The sequence below is a fragment of the Uloborus diversus genome, unplaced genomic scaffold (genome assembly GCF_026930045.1).
Source record: "Uloborus diversus isolate 005 unplaced genomic scaffold, Udiv.v.3.1 scaffold_427, whole genome shotgun sequence".
Lineage (NCBI taxonomy): Eukaryota > Metazoa > Arthropoda > Arachnida > Araneae > Uloboridae > Uloborus > Uloborus diversus.
In genome coordinates this window covers 14851-35660 of record NW_026558601.1, presented here as the reverse complement: position 1 = coordinate 35660, position 20810 = coordinate 14851, and positions in this window count along the sequence as shown.

The following is a 20810-nucleotide window of genomic DNA, read 5'->3' as shown; positions in this document are numbered from 1 at the left end:
TAGAAGAGATATGGCATCGTTCCTCTATTCCTATAGTTTCACATAAACGAATCGTTCAAATGATTCGACATTTTCACGGCAAATATAAAAACCTGAAGAAAACTATGAACAAAAAATCTGTTAAAACCAATGCGTTTAACGCAAAGATGCAGTTATTTTCATCCGAAGCTCGAGAAAAACTTTTCGACATCGCTTGTTGTAAATGCCGTTTCAGTGCGTGTAACTGCGACAAGACTCGCAAAGTTCCTTCCAAAGAACAACTTTTTCTTTTTGATCAGCGTGGTGATAGAAAAATGTTTATTGGAAACATTGATATTCAAACCACAAGAAAATTAAAACTGAGTTTTGAACGAAAAAAGAAAGAAGAATCAAGAGCGAAGAGGGAAAGCATAGTTAATACCCGTGAAGAAGGTTCTGAAGAAACAGAAATTGATAAAGAATATTCAATAGAAGGTACGGACGAAAAGGATCCTGAATTTATAGTTATAAATTATAAAGCAAGCACTTCGCAAGCAAGAGTCAGTTTGAACAAATTTTCTAAAACGTGTGACCGATACGGTGTTTCGAATAGATCAGCGGCCGCGTTGGCATCATCCATATTAGAAGACGTGGGCTTAATTTCTCCTGAAACATCTTCAAATATAATCGATCCAAGCAAAGTGAAACGAGAGCGCAAAAAAGTGAGAAAAAATCTGCAAGCTCATCGCCAAGGGCCAAAATGTGCTGATGTACATTGTACAGGTCTGTACTTTGATGGCCTAAAGGATAGTACATTGTTCTTGGAACAATCTGTGTCCGGCAGTTATCATCGAAAAATAATTATTGAAGAACATGTAACACTGGTTATGCTGCCAGATAATAAATACTTAGGACATATTTCGCCAAATCGATCAAACACAGAAGGAATTGCAAACGGCATACTGGATTTCATTGTCGAAAACAAAATTGATATTACTCAGTTGTACGCCGTCGGATGTGACGGTACTGCAGTAAATACCGGAAGAAAAAGTGGCGTGATTTTACGCCTTGAAACATTCTTTCACAGACCATTGCAGTGGTTAATATGCCAGCTTCATGGCAACGAATTGCTGCTTCGCCATTTAGTAGAATACTTGGATGGACCAAGTACTAATCCCCGAGGATTCAGCGGTCCTATTGGCAAAATGTTGATAGGCTGCGAATCACTACCGATAGTGAAATATAAAGCCGTTGAGTGCAATCTTCAAAACATGCCAACTATCGACCGAGGGGACCTAAGTACTGACCAGAAATATCTACTGGAAATATTTGAAGCCGTTATTAGTGGCAACTGCTCCGTGCACCTTTCTGAAAGAGTACCTGGTTCCTTGAGTCATTCTAGATGGCTCACGACAGCCAGTCGGATTTTGCGTTTGTACATCGGCACAGAATATCCAACAGCAAATTTAAAAATGCTTGTTTCATTCGTTATTAAAGTTTATACACCTTGCTGGTTTCTAATTAAGTGCAACTCAGCATGCAAGGATGGTGCACGAAACTTGTGGCACGTTATTCATCTGTCGCGTTATTTGCCAGACGACCTGTTACATGTCATCGATCCAGTCATTCAGCGGAACGTCTTTTTTGCACATCCTGAAAACATCTTGCTGGCGATGTTAAATGATGATCGAAGGCATGTACGGCAGTTAGCTGCTCGTCGGATTTTGAGAGTACGAGACACTAATTCTGTGAACAATAATGATATCCGTACTTTTACCATCCCTGAGCTTAACTTTTCTTCTTCCGACTATGTCGACTTGATCAATTGGCAGTGTGAAGAAGTGCTTATAACAGAACCTCCTATAACAAATATACTAACTGAGGACGAGCTACATGACTTAGTGAAAACCGGAGAAGTTCCTCATTTTCTTCAAAACATGTGCAAATTTCCTTGTCATACTCAATCTGTGGAGCGCTGCGTAAAGTTGGTGACGGATGCATCTCTGGCCGTAAGTGGAATAGAAGCCAGGGATGGTTTCATTCGTGCACGTTTAGAGGCTCGAAAGGAACTGCCTTTCTTTGAAAGTAAAAAAGACTATTTTCGTAAAAGCTCTAACTGTGACACATAAATTTGTATTACGTATGTAGTGTAAATTTTTACAGATTTTTAAAATTGTTTATTATTGTTTCAATAGTGCTGTTTAATTTTATTTGTCTAATATATTTGCATTTTCATAATTTTTGTGTTACATTTTGTAAAATTCATCAGTTTTTACTTAGTATTGTCCTTAAAGTCACTATTTTTTACTTTTTTTTTCTTTTTAAGATGCTGGAAATCTAAATAAATAACATAAAAGAACTTTTATGGGTTATTTCATATGCTTTCAGTGCATAAATAAATCTTATGAGTAAAAAAATGCAATGATATAAGTTAACAGCATTATTTTTCGTATTTTAACCATAAAATCCGGGAAAAAATCTATAATAAAACTTTGTGACCACAGCGCCTCCTGAAGATATTATCCGATCTTCATCAAATTTTGCACTTTTGCTAACTATCACCAAAGACAACTTTTGGCAACTATTACTAGTTGATCGAAAAAACTTTTTATTTTTCGCCCCACCCTACTCGACACCTCAAAACGTTTGAATCCGTCAAAATTCGAAATTCGAAAATTTGCATGAATCCAATACTTTCTTCTATGTATTAGATATAGAAGAAAGTAAAAAACCATATAGAAATTTATGCCTGAATATGGCTTTAATTTGTTTGTTATTGCATTTAATTGTGCATATACAAGAGAATTGGAACATCAAAACAACCATCTTTTGCTATCTAGAACTCTGCCTAGTTTGGTAGTTTACACTCTCAGAGTCCCTAGCCTGTAACATATGCAATAACAAATGGAGTGTGGTTGCAACTCAACACTATTTTTGTCAATCGATAGTATTATTCAAGGATGCCCGTGCCGATGCATCTGGCCTATCGTCCTAAAATTTTTAAATAAGACCCTAGCATGTCTTAAGATATTTTTAAAGGAAATTTAAACAAAATAGTTAGCACTTTAGAAATTAGGTTAAAGCAGAGCTATGTCCAAGTGGAGGGTTTTAGGGATTAAGCCCCTTTTTTGGGAGGGGGGATAAGCAAAATAAAGAAAATATATAATTTACTTAAAATAACTTTAATGTGAAAGTTTGTGTGCAGGGGCGGACTGGCCACGTGTGAGATGTGGAAAATTCCACATGGGCCGTCCTTAACTCGGGCCGTTTTCTGTGCATTCAATGAGTACGTGCCGTTTTCCTCAATTTTATTTAAAAAAAAGTTCTTAGCTAGGCCGGCCGTTCTTGTGTCGAGGGCTGCAGCCAGAACTGCTCTTGTTTGGGTGGGGGGAAGGAGAGGAGGACAGCCGCTCCTTTTCCAACGGTCACTCTCTGGACGTTACTCTGTTCTTGCCTATTACCGTATCTTGTTACGTAGGGAAAACGAAACAATGTCTTTGTTGGGTGGTCTTCGTCCGAAGCGAAGCCTTCAGGCTTTTATGGGTGCACATGGGTGTCTCTCGTATCTGTTCGGGATTGATGTTTCCTGGAATTCTGGTAAGGAGTTTTATTGGGGGTGGGGATCTTTTTTGTGGCCATCTGAGACGATTTGAGACTGTCTGGGAAACGATTACATTGAACCTTTTTCAAATGAAATAAGAGAAAGGCGCCATCCTAAGAATAGAATGAATAGGAGCAAAACGTCTGTTAAAAAGCTTTTTTTTTCCCCTTTTCATCCTTCGTTTTTTTTTTATGTTTCCCAGCACTTTGCAATAGATAGATTCACGACTTTCTCAACCAATTAGATAATTTTGAGAACTCCTCAATTTCGTCTCCGAGGAAAAAAACGAGTCATTTGTTATACACCGTGTTGACTGCTCAATGGGATTGCATGTGTTTTAAATCCAACGGTGACAAGAATTTTTTTTTTAGGTAAGTTTAATATTTTTAATCATCATGTGTTTTTTAATTTTTTTCATCAGCACTTTAAATAATAAGCGCTTGAACTATCGGTTATAATTATAACAAATTGACGATATTACACAAAAATGGGTCAACCCACCAAGCAGTACTTTTGAGTAAATTGAGTTCTAAATTGAACTTCATAGATGGCTATTAATAGAATTTGACTTAAATCGTCTTTGTGTCCCCGTAGTGTATCAGTTTATCTGCCAACCTATGTGAATAACTCCTTATTTTTTTGAAAATTTTTGTTGGATAACTCATTTTTGTATAACACCGTCCAATTCATCTATTTTCGTTTAGCAAAGATAAAATTTATAAAAGTACAAACAGTATAAATATTTAAAACAGTGATTTCCAACATTTTTTTATCCGCCGCCCCCCTTACCTTTTTCCTTGAAAAAAGCAAATTTTAAGTAAAAGTTAACTAAACAAAGTTTTAAGTAAAGTTTTAACTGTGTAAGTTGACCACTTGCGGTGCAGTACTTTTGTGGTCAACTTATAAAGGGCAGTAATAATTTTTTTAAATATTTTTTGTCATTTCTCGCACCGTATATTCATTTTTCGAGGAATTCACACTTATTACTCTTTCTGTTCAACTAACTTTCATTGTTTAACATTATTGAAAGTGAAACCATAATTAAAAATACTATTCAAATAGTTTTATTATTTTTTTCCTTGTTTTAAACTTAGACGCCATAGTTTTAGAAATTTCATATGTGCCAGCTAATTTTCTCTGGATTTCTCCTTTTTCAATTAATTTTAATATTTTATACTTTTTATTAATTCCAAGTTCAAAACTTTCTTTTTGAAGCCTTTTTATGTAACAGTTACAGCCCAAAGAGCAACAAGCTCGACTCTCTCAGTTCATAAACATATCTTAATCCCTTGCACCCGAAATAAGGCAGAAGGGCTCTTTAGCAAGCCCATATCTGCGTACCCGCAGTGCGGGGGGCTCACTTCCTCAAAGGGGCTGACGGCCCTAGAAATTAAAGAAAAAAAAAGAAAAACTAGCATTAAGACTTATTAACTTTACAAATAGATACTGGGCCACTAGGGAGATGCCCTACCAATTTTGTTGCAGAGGGCCCAAATTGTACAGATCCGGGCCTTAGCGCAATTCCAGTATTGCCACAACCTATTGCAACTGAAAGAAAACACTTTGTACTTTTCTACTGACACCTATTTTTATTGAACAAAGTACAAAAAACTATCTCAAATAGAACAACAAATGAAAAACAAGTTTGGAGAATAAAGAGCAGCATAAACTTTATGCTGATGGTTTAGTTAGTAAAGTGCTAGTCCGTCATCAAAGCATTAAAAACATTCTTGGAAAGCTATCAAATAATAATAATAATACAATAATAATAAATTAGTAAATAATAAAATAAAATAATTTACTGAAGAAAGTTTTAAAAAATAAACCAAGTGATAAACTTACAAACGTTTTTTTTACAATACTCCAAACCAAATTTAGCGTACATTAGTGGTCAAGATAGACAGGTGGTCAAGTTACAGAAGTTTTCCTTCATTATATAAGATAGGACTAATTCCGTTCCTGACAAAAGAGGTCAGCATACACAGGTGGTCAACTCTACAGGTTTTACTGTACTTAATTTTAATTTAAAGCCTAAATACTGTACCAATTTTATCCACTTATTGTTACACACATTTTTTATGTTTTTTTTTTCAAGAGTAATTAATTTTTGAAGGGAAATAATAAACTAAGATTATTAATGTACTTCTCAAAGACAGCAGAACATTTTTCTTCCAGCCCCCCCCCCCCCCTTTTTTGGAATAAAATTTAGGATTTGGAAGAATAAAAAACTTTGGCAGTTTAAACTTGAAGAAAAAAAAAGAGAGAGAAGGGTTTGTTCCGGTATTCAGAACCTGCCCTGAGTACAATTCGTATGTTTGTCCAAGATATGAGGATGTGCATGGCCCTCCTGAACTTAATTCATTTCTTTTTTAAACTCATGATTTTTTGTCTAACCCTTTCTCAAGAAAATTTAGAAGCTCTCATGTTAATGTCTGTAGAGAAGGACATTTTAAATCAAATAGATTCAGAGGATACCATTGATGTTGTTGCTGAACAAAGTAGACTTTTTGTAAGAAAGATTGATGTTGTTCAAATGTGTTTTTTCTCCCGATTTCTTTTATTTTTATCTTTAGTACCAAGTAGTCATTAACAGATATTCATAATCTATTACTTTTAAGGGAAAAAATATAAGTTACATGCTTTGAAGGAAATGTTTTGATAAAATTAAAAAGGAATGTTGAAAAATTTGAGTAATTATTATGTCTCAAATAGTGTAAAATTTTGTTTCCCTATCTTTTAAATGGATATACTAAAAATTATTAGGTTCTTTAACCATATTTTAAGTATTTAATAATATTTCATCAAATAATCTTTATTTTTGAAGTATTTTCCTGTTAACTGATTTGTGATGCTTGTTTATAGATTTTTCTTTCTTAGCTAGATTGATAAGTGTGATTGCTTTAAGTGTTTTTGCCCATTTTAATCATAAATAACGTATCTATTTTTACTTATATTTTTAATACAATCCTAAAAGCAAATCTTAAATTTTCGAATCTGAAATGCAGTATTCCCGGAAACTATTATTTTTTAATTCATTAGTAGCACTACCATATTGCAACTAGTACGAAAAGTACCTTTTTAAAATTCTTATCATCATATACTTTCCAATTTTAATGTTATTATTCAGTGTCAAATTGATAAATGCAATGTTTAAATTCGTTAAATAGCATACTTTCAAATTTCGGATAGAATTTTTCCGGATAAAATGATAAGATTTAGCACTAATTTGAAATTTACAAAGTTATTATTAGATTTTTCAGTTTGGCGAAATTAAGGCCTTGTATGAAAACATTTTTACTGGTTCTTGAAGAGTAATATTATTTTTGTCATTTTTAGTTTATTACTCTTGAGTAACGTTTTTTCAAATATTATTTCGTTTTCATTAATTTCGTTTAATTTATGTCATTAAAAAGGTTTAAATCGGACCATTTCTGTTTTGTGCTTTCTTTCGTTACTCGATTATTATTTATTTTCAGAAAGCATGTAAACTCGTACAATAGAAGTATAAATTGTTATATTTTTGGTTTAAGCGGTTGAGTTTCACTTTGTTGAACATCTTCCTAGGTTAAACTCTAGTTGAACATATTTACTTACGAAAAAGAATACGCACATCTTATTGCTTTTCCCAATACATTTCTTAGTTTTCACTTTAAATCTTGGAAGCTGATAAATGAATTGTTCTTACTTGAAAACGTTGTGAGTCAGTGGAATATTATTATTAAAGGCAAGTTAATATGTAGCATAGGCCACACATATACCATAAAGCACAAGCGCTGCCAGAGCTTGCCTTCTGTGGAGAGGGGAGGGAAGTTTGGTCATAACCATCTTTACATGCATATAAACTACCGTCTTAAAATTATTGGTAATCTAAATCTACGTTAAAACCAAGGGCCCGGGGAGGAGACCGCAATCCCCCCACCCCAAGTGTATATCCCATGATTTTCACTTTAGTTCTTAGAACCTGACAAATAAATTTCATTCACTAGATAACATTTTGAGAGATACATTCGAAAATCAGTTTTCTCACTGAGACAAATGGCGACTTTTTCGGGCGAAACTCTTTTTTTTTTTTTTTTGTAGATTAATTCGGGCTTATCCGATATTTCCGATCAGTTCTCACTGTCTCATGATCTGTGATGTACCTATTCATTCTGAACGGATATATTACGTTTGGTTTACATGAAATTTTTCATTACTTTGAATACGTACATTACAATTTTAAGAAAAGACTTAAAAAAAAAAAGAAAAAGAGTTTTTTTTTTCTAAGGGGTAAATAGTACCGCTCATGGCCATATGAGGTAGTGAGAAGCAAGGGATGCAAGAGGAAAAATTGAAAATTTGGAGATAACCAGTACAAATGGTAGGTGGACCCCTCGTCTGTCTTGGGGCAAGAGATAGTACCAGCAGCCCTGGTAGGTGCCGCTGTATAGCATGATTTAGAAAAAATTCAATGAAAGCCTACCTAGGATGTAATCTTTATACGAATTTTACTCAAAACTTGAAAATGTCTACTTACAACCCTTTGCTTCTCACTGCCTCAAATGTATTATGTTTTGTTTTAAATAATATTTTTATTCACTTTTAAATAAACGAAATACACTTAAATGCGGATTTTCAAAGAAGCCACACAGTTTTCACAGTGGTTTTTTATTGCGTAGAGCAATTTAAGCTTGCAAATATTTTTGAGAAAGTTAGATCCTTGAAATATCATCTGTATACTATGGGCGTTTGCTGTATACTTAGTTTAAATCAATCTGCCCACTAGTTTGCTTGAAATGAAAAGTTAAATAAGGATTTCTGAAAAAAAAAAAATAAATAAATAAAAATAAAATAAATCTTGGTATTTCAGCGAACAAAAAACATTTTAGGTTTGGAAAACTACAACCAAACTTTTTTGGATGGGGCCGGCATGAATTTTTTTTTCCACATTAAAAGTTTAGGGCCAGTCCGCCCCTGTTTGTGTGCAGTTTTTTTCTCTCTCTCTCTCAGAAGTTTTGCTGCAATTTAAAACATTTGGAAAGCCTTACGAACTAGAATAATATTTTGGAAAAACTATGGCGGAAAAACCAATGAATGATCTGTCAATGCAAAGCATTGACTGCACAAATTTTTTTTATTGTATGGAACTTATGATGAATTTGGCATATGTTGCAGTCATGAAGATGCATTAGTGATTGGATTTGGTAATGTAATTTGCATCTGTAAGAAAGGGCTATTTATTAATTATGTAAGAATGATTTTGGCAATTCTACCCCCATGTAAGGGTGCTTAAGATTTTTCAATCCCTTCCCCCCTATTTTTACATAAGATTCCATTTTGTTTTTCAAAATAATAAAATAACTAATCTTACACACTGGAATCGTTATTAAATTCACTATTATTAAAGTAAACCTTTTTGTGAAAAGAAATATTTACTAAAATTTTGGAATCTAGACTGATCGTTTTTTTGACACCTTTTTGTATAATGATACAATACTAATTAAAAATAAAATATGCCATGCATAGTAGGATTCTTTTATTATATTTTACAATATTCATTCTTTGTACAACAAAAAAAAGCAGCTCATCCTGACCTGTTTTTTATCTTCCAGACGCAAATGAAATAGATCCCTGCCAAACCACTTGAGCGCACAATTTCTAATGTAAAATATGGATCTGGAAAATTTTACATAAAAATAGGTTTGCCCCCCCCCCCAAAGTAGGGGTATGTAGAGATTTTTCTAATCCCCCCTCCACTTCCCCTCGGGACCCATACATAATTAATGAATGGCCCCTAAGCTCTTTCCTGTTCAGATTATTATGCATTATTTAAGACTATAAAACCTGATGTACATGCAATATCATAAAATCGAGCTTATCTGTGCATCACATGACTTCCTTTTACACCAATTTAATGTTATTTCCCCATTATTGCAATTTTAATATGATTCAATAGTTAACTCTCTAAATATCACCAACAGTGGCCAAATTAAAATCAGATTTAAAAGTTAAAAAAAATCACCAAATTTGTCGCAAGTTGACGACAAAACTTGGAGACCAAAAGACTGGGGATATATCGCCAAGTGTCCACCAAATTATAACACCACTTGAATTTGCATCGAAATTAACAGATTTCCCCCGAAAAACGTGCAAAAGACCCCTTTAGAAACACCTGAACGCAACCAAAAAGGGAGATGCACAACTAGATCCCATTAGTAGTCTATGCACCAAATTTCAACTTTCTAGGAGATACCGTTCTTGAGTTATGCGACATACATTCGCACATCTGCACATACATACGTACATACAGATGTCACTAGAAAACTCGTTGTAATTAACTCGGGAATCTTCAAAATGGATATTTCGGGCGTCTATACGATCTTAGGTATATATGCACGTGCAGTCGAGTTGAAAAAAAACTCAACATTCATTCAGGGGTGAGCAAAATGGAAATTAAGGTCGATTTTTGAGAGAAATTTTTTTCGCGAATACAATACTTCTTTTTTGTAAAGGAAGTAAAAATGTGTACAGTTTTTAATACTTATTGCAATATACCGCATAGTTCAGATTTAATTATGACTAAACAAACAAGGTATCTTCAAAAAACTAACAAGGTTTGATTAAAAAGAAGCTGTAAAATGAAAGAATTTAGTGGTCATTTGTGCAACCAGAATCATACTTCTGGGGGGGGGGGGGAGGAATATCAGTCCTTACAGGTACATAAATGCCTTACTGGGATTGGTAATTTGACATAAAACTAAAGTTTGTGATTGATTGGACTACCTTTTCCCCTCCCCCATCCAGGTGAGGATGTAGAAATATTAAAATCCCTCCCTTTGAAATAATCAAAAAATTAAAATCACTAAAATTCAAACAAAAATGGATTATTAAATTTTGACATTTCACTCCTTTTAATTTAACATTGGCAATGGAGCTAACTAGAACAAACTGCATAAATAAGCAAAGAGTAAAAATATTATAATTTATTTGAAGAAAAAGATTCAGAAGGGAAAAAAATAATTTTTTTGAGTCATTGAAAATGTATTCCTATAATTTTTTAAAAAATATATGAAAAAAAATCAGGAATAGGAATTTGAAAACCTTTTAACTACTTTAACAACTAACATATTTCTTTTGTTTTTTTCTGTAATAGGTTCAAATAGAGTTTGGGAAGATTGCACTAAAAAACAATAATGCAGCTAGCTGCTTAAACTTCGGGCAGGAGTCAAAAGTTTTTATTACAGTAGCAATTACAGAATAATGTATAATATTGCTTTACCAAAAACAGCATTTTTTATCCCAAGTTATTCTCTGGAAAAAAAAAACTAAAAAGGAACCTCTCAAAAAGGCGAGAAATAAATGTGATGTTAGTCAGCTGCCTACCATATGTTTCAAGTAATTTACAATCCCATTGAATTAAAAATATGTGAAGTATATGAAAACTGAAAGAAAGTCATAAAAAGATATGATGAAAAAAAAAGAACAAAAGGATGTAATATGAAAAGAAAATAACATTTCGTACAGAGAGAACAAAAAATGAAACAGAAAAAAAATGAGAGATAATTTATTCGAATCTTGATCAGAGTTCAGTTATCATTGAAAAAACAGGAGTATTAAAAACACACATTCATTGCGCTACTTAAGTTTCTGATAATACGATAAGTATTTATTTTTCATTAAAGTTAAAATGCGAAATTACCATTTTTTAAAAGAATGGCAATATTAATGACGATGAGTAAAGAAAGATTCAATTTAAGTATTGAACTAAAGAGAAACAAAAAGCATTTCCTTGTTTTGTATTAATTAAACCACCTGCTGTTTCATGTAGAGTAATGAACCATATGGAAGCAATCAGCTGTCATTCATGCTTACAGGTGTGCCATTGAACTCCAGTGGGCAAAGTTCAAAACAACAAATGTTGAAGTGCTGCCAATTTTCAACTGATGTGAAAGGAGGTGGAGTGTCGGAATGGGAGGAGTGTCACTGAACGACTGAGTTTGAGCTATAAAAACAGGCCGACGCATCAGCTTAAGTTTTGCCATTTTTAATCGGATTTTTCATTGTTGCGCAGCTAGAGTTACCACAGCAAAGTTCCGGGTTTTGCCAAATTGGCCAAAAATAATATTTTATTTAATAAACAATTCACGTTCCGCTAATTCGGAACTCCAGCGCTCGAATACGCTACCTTGCGGTGATTTATAAAACTGCGAATGCAACTAAAACATTGCCACGTTGCGCTCCACGTGTATCTGTTGACGTAAACGCGGTCAGTTTGTTCTGAGTAACGCATTCAACATGTCTAAGAACGCCTTCAACAACAGAAATTAATTCGTCCCTTAGTAGTATTCTCGAGCTTCTCAAAATAATGTTAGTTTTCCTTATTTCTTTCAAAAAAGTATTAAATGGTGGAAGCGTAAACAAGAAAACTCTGGATTAACAAAATTGGATAACGTTATACCAGGTAAAAATTTTTATTGTTTTGTATGAATTTGTAAGAATATGAGTTTTTTTTAATCTTAAATTAATTTAACTAATCATATTTTACAGCAGCATTTAGTTGGAATGGACAGTATGCAAAATATTTTCTTGAATTTATTATCGTAGAACAAAATGAAAAATGTTTAACCGAGAAAGAATTTACTTTATTCCTTTTATTCTCAGCTGAAAGGTTTCGCCAAATTTGTTTAGGGTTATAGTTTTGGAATTGTGCGAGCAAAGTAGCCTTGGCGAGATTTCGCGTTTTTAGTTAAACCATTTTTAATTTTTATCATGAGTGGAATAAAATGATAGTAAGATTACAGAATTCGATAAGTAAAAAGAAATAATGGTCAATCAACTGAAAAGAAAACTACCACCATATATAAACTGTGAGTACACATTTTATTTATTTTGTTCTGATTGAATTTGAATAAATATCAGTTTTTCAATTCGATGAAGAAAAAAAAACGAACTTAACAACATTGACTAGACACTTTTCCTTAACCTAATTCCACATAAATGATTTAAATAACTTTTGTTACTACAGTATCCTACTGAAATAGAAAGTATGCAAATAAATTTTCTTGAAAATATTTATCGCAGAACAGATTGAAAAATCCAGAAAGAACGTTAAGAATTTGAACAATAAAAAATAAAAGTTCGCCAAAAATCTGTTTATAAGGTTATGGTTTTAAAATTGTGTGAAAGAATAATGTATCTTGACAAGATTTCGCATATCAGGTAAATCATTTCCATGACGAATGAATTAAATGCATGATTTCTTTAGATATCCAATCATATAGTCATAGAAATAAATTATCTAGTGTTAAACGTTACTCTTGACAGTCTGCCACGTATGTGCACTATGTGACAAAAATGTCAACAAATGCCGGAAATGTCACGAAACTGAACTTAATATGTACTAATGTATAGAAAAAACGGTACAAAATGAAAATGCCGTTCGAAGCAAACCAAAAATTTATGAATTCCGAATTCAACATTGTGAAAATGGCTGCTTCAGAACAACTTACTGTGTGTTCTGCATTAATTGTTTACTTTGGTAATACTTTTCGGTTTCTAATCTCTTTCTATATGGGTCAGAATAACCAAAAGACTTTGAAAAATCTTTTCAAATGAATAAAGCGAAAAAATCATACATAACAACAAAAATCACAACACTTTTAGCATTTTCTTCGTTACCACATGCGTTTGTTTTAGTTTTCAATTCCGCCATTAGACAGTGGCTGCAGTGCCCCCTATAGTTCGTTGGAGTTGCGAATAATCGCTCGCAGTGAAAAATCACCAAACGCTATAATTTTCAAGAAAAGACAACCACTCAAACACTCGCTCCGATCCAAAATGGCTGATCTTAATGCTCCGACTCGTATATATAGAGGCTTTGCATAAAACAGGTTCAACACTCAGGTCTAAATAAAAATTTCCTCAATCCGTGGCTCAGTGGCTTCGTCTTCTACGCTGGAGGTCGTGGGTTCGATTCCCGCCGGTGCAATGCGTGTTATTCCATCTTGTGCTGTAAATCTTTCCTATATGTGTTTGGAGGCAAGGCGCTTTGTATGCAGTCCTCTATGTACGTGAAACTGCTTAGTTTCTGTATAAATTTGAAAAATAAATAAAAAAAAAAACTAAAAAAAAAAAAAAACGAGCATTAAGCTCCGAGAAGAAAGAAAACGCCCATACTGACTAATGTGAGTTATAATAGGACAAAGAGAGCACATTAGACATCTTTACTTCTATAATAAATGTAGAGACTTGGCATGGACACATGGCAAAATAGTAACATTAAAAAAAAAAAAAAAAAACACCGATCTGAGCGTTTTATTTCTTCTTCTTCTTCTTTCCGCCGTTTCCACGCAAATAGATAGGCGATATGGAAACAGATTCCTTCCACCCCAATTCACACAGTTCGCACAAACTACGAATAATCCGCTTTGGCGAGAGAAAAGAGAGGAGGACCAAACGGCCCTCCTCCATCTACGGAACATCTTCAACACGGCCCTCCCGTAAGAAGGGATAGCTAGAACGTCTGGATGGAAAACATCGTCATGAGAGAAATTTTTGGCGTTCAAGAAAGAGATGATATGTTGTCTGTTTAAGGAGTTTTCTGGGCAAGTCCACATCAGATGTTCGAAGTCCTCTATAATACAACAAGTAGTGCATAGAGGGGAACTTTCTTTGCGCGTGATGAATAGTTTGTCTTTAGTTAGAATTGATTTAGATAGTATTCTGTTTAGTCTGTACCTATTCTTCGCTGTACCTATTAGTTATCCATTTAGGTTTAATTCTGAGGGAGGGAATGAGCTTTTTGTATTTATTATAATACTTTGAATTGTTCCATATATTGTCTCTTTCTTTGTAGTATTCACTTGTTAAATAATTTTGTAAATCTCTCCAGGAACAGATGGGGATCATAGGTATATCGTCGTTTTGTTCTGCCTCTTTGGCGAGTGAATCTGCTGTTTTGTTGTCTGAGATTTCCTTATGTCCGGGTACCCAAATTAAGAAGATCTCTTGATTTTCAGTCATTTTCTTAAGATGCGTCCTGGTATTTTTAACTAGAAGATCATCTTGCCTATTTTCTAAAGAAAGAGTGTGAGCATTCCATTTTAAATTATTTTGGTAAACAATACCCAGGATCTTGTGATCGGGGCTCCATTTTATCTCAGAACCTTGCATGAAGAATTTATCAGTGTTTTTGGAGTTTGGCGGAGTGAAATCAATGATAACAGATTTGTCAACTGAAATTTGTAATTTGTTTTCTCTGAACCAACTTTCCAGATTTTCCATCGTGTTGTTGAGCTTTTGGTCTGCGTCTTGTTTATTTTTCCCCAGTGACAACAAATCAACTAGGTCCACGAAGTAGCAATTAAATAAAAAGGGAGAAAGAATGGTCCCCTGGGGCAGACCGCAGTTTGTATATTTACATGTAGATTGCACTCCTTTCCAATCCACAAATTTTTTTTCTATTGTGAAGGAAGTTTTGAATCCAACGGATAATAAGGGGGTCGAGGCTTAGGGTGATTAATTTTCTTATTAGCTGAGGAATCCAGATGTTGTCGAATGCTCCCTTGATGTCTGTAGATAAAACGTAGATGTGTCTTCTTTTTTTTCTGTTTTCTCTTAATATACTTAAAAAATCGAAATGGTACTCATCGGCTCCTCTTTCTTTAATAAAACCATAAAAGGAGTTTGGAAATTTTTTTTTATCATTTGCCCAACTGTTTAATCTGTTTTGGATGATCTTTTCAAGAATTTTACACGTATTTTGGGTTAAAGATATGGGTCTGTAACTTGCAATTTTGGACGGGTCTTTATTTTGCTTTCTAACTGGGATAATTTTAGTGGCTTTCCTAATTTCTGGGACAATACCTTCTTTAATACTTCTATTGAAAATAGAGGCAAGCTTTTCAATGCAGATAATTGGGATATTCTTCAGTGTTCTTGACGAAATTCCATCAGTTCCAGGTGATTCCAATGTTATGTGATAAGGTAAGAAACTTATAAGAAGGGGATGAATTAACCCAAACAATTGAGTCATCTTCATTTTTTCTAGTTGAAAAATATGTGATAAAAAGATCAGCCTGGTCTTTAGCATTCATAAATTTGTGGCCTTCGTTTTCAGTGATTAAGTTGCTGTTGACGATATCTTTAGTTGTAAGGTATTGTATTTTGTTGAAATTTAAGTATAATTTTTTTTGGACTATTGATGTTGAAATTAATTTTTTTCCAGAATTCTTTTTGAGATTTTTTAACAATTTTTTTAAATACGGATGTGGCTTTTTTGAAATTGATCCAATCCTCCAGTTTTTGTGTTCTTTTCGCAAGTTTTCTGTATTTGTCCCTCACTTTCTTCTTTTTGGCGCATTGAAGGTTCCACCACCCATTTTTGTAGTTTGTACAGTAATTGACAATATTAGAAGCAGAAGTAATAACGTTTTTGATCGTGTTGTTAAAATTGTTTAGGTCAAGATCCAAATTCTAGATTGTGGAAGGGGCGTTATCTTGACTGTCTACAAGAGCTGAATTCTGATTTCCAAATTTTTGCATTAGGTCTCTTGATACATAATCCCAATTTACATAACTTTTTTTTTTGTTGCTGTTGATGCTCATGTTGCCTTTTATTAAAACCGGGTAGTGGTCACTAGTTCCTGATTCTTCAATCCTTGACCATATGAAATTAGTCGCAGAGGTATTATAAGTAAGTGTTAAGTCTAAAATCCCATCGTCAATGCCTTTGTTGATTCTAGTGGGAATTATATCATTTAATAACACTAGATTAGATTCAATAATCCAGTTTGATAGTTTTCTTCCACTTGGGCTCGTGAGACGATCCCCAAATGTGCGGCTCCTAGCATTAAAGTCTCCAGTGAAGATTGAGTTCACAGCAACTAATTTGTTTAATTCATTGAGAGTTTCCAGACTTATTATCCCGTGAAGTCTATAACAGTTGATGATGTCAAAATCAATATTGGCAACGTGAACCCGAGTGATGAGGGATTCAAGACCCGGGATGTTATTATTGATGCGGTAGGATGGGATTTCGTCTTTTATAAAGGTACATATTCCCCCTCCTTTATGAGGAAATGGGCGTCCTTTGGAGTACAACGAGTAACCTCTCAAGTTGGGGAGTTTCGAATCAGGAACCCAGGTTTCCTGTAAGCATATTATGGAAGGGGAAATCCAGGCAATCAAAGATTTAAGGAAGTCCAAGTTGGCTAGCATGCCTCTAATATTCCAGCTAAGAATGAAGTTAGACATAGGAGAAGGAAAAAAAATCCTTAATAACAAGTTATGTCTTCCTCTAAAGAATCTTGGGACTCCGGAAGAGGGTTAATTTGAAAAGAATTATCAGCTGGGGAGATATGTTTATCAACAAGATTTTTTAATTGGAAAATTTCAATTTTAAGTTTCTCTATTTCTAAGTTCTTAGATATGCAGTTGTTGCAAAATTGAGAGCAAGATTGAGATTCATTTGTAATCAAAACTTTTAGTTTGTCAATTTCAACTCTCAAGTCATTGATGTGCTTATCTTTATTCGTAAGCTTATTTTCCAAGTTCTTAACAATATCGAGGACACTGTTCACTGCTGGTAATAGTAACCTTAGGGGGAGGGGCGTCTTGCTTGCGGGGGACACTAGCCCACGTTTTATTTTCTTCTGACGGCTTCCTATTGATAGAGACAGATTTTTCTTGGGCTTTTGATTTGTAGATTGGGCAGCTTTTGTCGGTTGCTATGTGGCTTTCGCCACATCTAAAACATTTTGGAGTTTTATCACAGGTTTCGTGATTATCCCCACACACTGCACTTTTTTTTTTTTTGCTTTTGCAGTTGTTTTTGTTGATGGCCTATGCCCATGCAGTTATAGCAGATTTTAGGCTTTTCAATGTAATTATTTGTTCTAAAAATTAGTCTTCCTATTTTATAGCTCTGTCTATTTGTTTTCCGTATTTCCTTAACCAGTATTACTGGAATAGGATCTTCTGATCCTTTTCTGTTAAATCTTATAATTTGTGAAACAAAGATCCCTTCTGTTTTCAAAGCATTTGCTATATATTCTAATGAGATTTCCGTGTCAATATTCTTGACGACGTATTTGCTGCTTATAGTTTCTTCAATTAGCCTGATGCTAACTCCAGTGTTGTCCAGAGATTTTATTTTTGTAGCTTTGATAACTGTATTGATATTTGAAGTAGTGATAATTAAATTGTTTTTGCCAGTTAAATTAATTTCATCTTCCTTAGTAGTTATTTTTTCTTTTTCTTCGTTTAATTCTTTAGTTTTGTTAGAAGGAATTTTGTCTGTTATGTCTGATATTATTGTTTTAATTTTATCACAGCCCGTTTGCGAAGCATGTTTAGCTTTTTCAATAGCATTAGCACTGGATTCATATACTTTTTCGTCTTTCCGACGTTCCTTGTCTTTACCAGTTATGTTAGGGGTTTCGGCTTTCCTTTTACTGGTCATAGTTCAAAAAAAAAAAAAGAAAGAAAAACATACCCAATACTGTTGGAATAATCACAACCTTGTGAGGAACCACAAAATAAACCTGAAGATAATCCTTCGCAAGGCAGTAAAGAAAAGCATCAGCTTCCACGCTACACGTTCAACCGAAGGTCACCTTCTGATCGAGAGTTTTATTTGCGCTTGTTTATGGTATTGCATAAATTAGGGTGCTTCCAACTGATGCTTTCCAAGATACTTACTAAAAAACTGATTTGGTTTTTTACTTTCTTCTATATCTAAGATATAGAAGAAAGTATTGGATTCGTGCAAATTTTCAAATTTCGAATTTTGACGGATTCGAACGTTTTGAGGTGTGCTGAGTCCATTTCGACTATTTTTTGGAAAATGTCTGTTTGTCTGTGTGTGTGTGTATGTGTGTGTATGTGTGTGTGTGTATGTGTGTGTGTGTATGTGTGTGTGTGTGTGTATGTGTGTATGTGTGTCACGTCTGTGTGTGACCAGTTTTTTGTGGCCTCTCTACGGTAAAAACTACCGCATGAAATCAAACGAAATTCGGTACACATATGTGTACCTATGTGAACTTGTGCCCATTGGTTTTTGGCACGAATTCCTCGAAGGGGGGTGGAGCAATGAGACATTTCTTGAGTTATGTGTGTCTGCTATTACCCAAGAAGTAACTAGCGGAATCAAACAAAATTTGGTCCATATGTTGTCCTTAACAGGAGCAGGTGCTGATTCAATTTTGGTGTAAATAGCTCAAACGGGGGTTGAGTTATAGAACATTTTTTGTCGTCAATTGTGACTGCTGTATCTCAAGAAATAACGAACGGAATCAAACAAAAAATTTTTGACAAGTAGCCCTTAGTGGGTATAAGAGCTGATTTTATTTTGGTGTCAACAGCTAAAAAGGGGGTAGCGCAATCGCCCGTTCTTTTTTTCCATTGTGAGTGCCCTATCTCAAGAAGTAATGCTACGTTCTGGTTGAAATTTGGAATATATGTGAATCCATACGTAAACAGGCTTTGGTTCAATTTTGACTCCAACCGCTCCAAGAGGTGGTGATTTTTTTTTTTTTTTTTTTTTGGCGAATAAAAATAGTTTTATCAATGCAACAATAAGAAAGATAAATCGTAATAGATTGTCGTCTGCGTATTTCTCTTGATTTTAATTGTATGGAAATGATCGGAAATATTATCTCATAGACTAATAATAAGAGTAGACCGAGCTATGGCAACCCTTTTGCTGCTCATAAACCAAACCATGTGACTGGTGGATATCCTAGCAACAGCGGGCGTTAATCGTAGCAGACGATCAACGCCAGCGCGAAATAAAATAAAAAGAATTGATGGAACACGGAAGAATGATCTTTTATGGAGTCCGATTTGTAAATTTGTTATTCTAAGTTGTAAATATTTTGTTAATATAGTGAGTTTTTCGTTTAGATAGCATTGTGCATTTTCTTTAGTCAATTTCAATAACTCTCTAAGCAATAAAAGATGCAAGCGACCAAGAAGAATCAGCAAACGGTAAGATTTTTACCTACAGTTTCAATTTAAGATACCGATTAGTACATTTTTGCGTTAACGCAAAACGTTTACGCCATTTCGTTCACGCCAACGCTGACAGCTCCAAATGAAATAAAAGTTACCGAAAACTGATCAAAAACTATTACTAATGTCAAAATAATGTATAACTAAAAGAAAAACAGTTCAATCTCTGCACCTGGAAGTTTTTTTAATGAAAACACATTGTCTTAAAATACATGTCGAGTGCCAAACTATAGATAATGCTGCCATCTAGCAACCATGCTGCCAAAGTCTTCGCCAAGCCCTTCCACTAGTCACATGATACATCTATGAACCAATTTTCTTTATCAGCAAGAATGAGAAAGCTCGGTCTACTCTTATTATTAGTCTAGGTATTATCTCAATGATTTAAAATTTTTAACTGTTGCCATCTTATGTTTGTTAATAAATAAAATATTTGTAATTTATTCAAGTAAGGCTTTTAAAGTAACTTTCAATTTTCGCTCTTTGTTTTGTTTTTACAATAATTCAGACATTGGGATGGTCGTCAAGTTTTTGCATGTGTAATTTTGTTTTTGTTAGGAATATTGCTTCCTCGTCAAGCATGGGAAGGGATCAGAAAAAGGAAAAATATAGAAGAAAGTTTCGTGATGGCCACAACATACTAGTTTACTTGAGATCTCACAACGTTTTACGGTAGAAGCAAGACATGCATTTTTGCACATTATATGTTTTTGTTGAAATCTTTTTTTTTTTTTTTTGTGTGTGTGTCTGTAGGTCGTATTGCTTCCTAATGCAGTGGATATTAGTCAAAAATAAAGCAAATAAGGAGAAAGCAAAGAATTAAAACAAGGTGAATGCGAGGCAAATTTGTTTGTGTTTTTCTCTTCTATATTTATTTATTTATTTATTTATTTATTTTAAACTTTTATTTTCTTCAAGTTAAAATTATTTGCTGTTTCTTACAAAAGACTGGGATTTACTAACATCATATTAAATGAAGAAAATAAAGACATTAACAGTGTTATCAAATAGGATATGCTCTCCTCTTGAGAATACAGGATGACTGCAAAATTGCTCCTAGAACAGGGCCGACGCCAAGGGAGCACCCCCCCCCCCCCCAGTTTTTCAGAAGTGGGGCTGCCAATTTCATTTTAGCGATGCAACAAACGAAGAAAATAAAACCTTTAACTTTTCCGCACGAAAAAGAAAGCCTTCATCCTAAACCCAAAATCCCTCAGCCTTAAAAAGTTATGATATCTAGTTTGCCCACCAAGTATCTGCA